The sequence below is a fragment of the Cariama cristata genome, unplaced genomic scaffold (assembly GCF_000690535.1).
Source record: "Cariama cristata isolate BGI_N322 unplaced genomic scaffold, ASM69053v1 scaffold24743, whole genome shotgun sequence".
Classification (NCBI taxonomy): domain Eukaryota; kingdom Metazoa; phylum Chordata; class Aves; order Cariamiformes; family Cariamidae; genus Cariama; species Cariama cristata.
In genome coordinates, this window is record NW_009609278.1 from 3351 (window position 1) to 3580 (window position 230).

The following is a 230-nucleotide window of genomic DNA, read 5'->3' on the forward strand; positions in this document are numbered from 1 at the left end:
TCCGGGCTCACAGCTCCGGTGGCTCCCCAGACCTATTTGCTTCCCGGGTGCAGCAGGGACCCCCTGCTTTTTGCATGAGTCTGAGGGTCTTGCACGCTGTTGGGCTCTATCAGTCGAAAGTCCAGACAGGCCACATCACAGTGAAACAAATAAACAAAAAAACAATAAATAAATTTAAAAGGAAAAAAGGCAACGTATGGCTCGACTGAGTCTTTTGCCGCTCTGGCTTA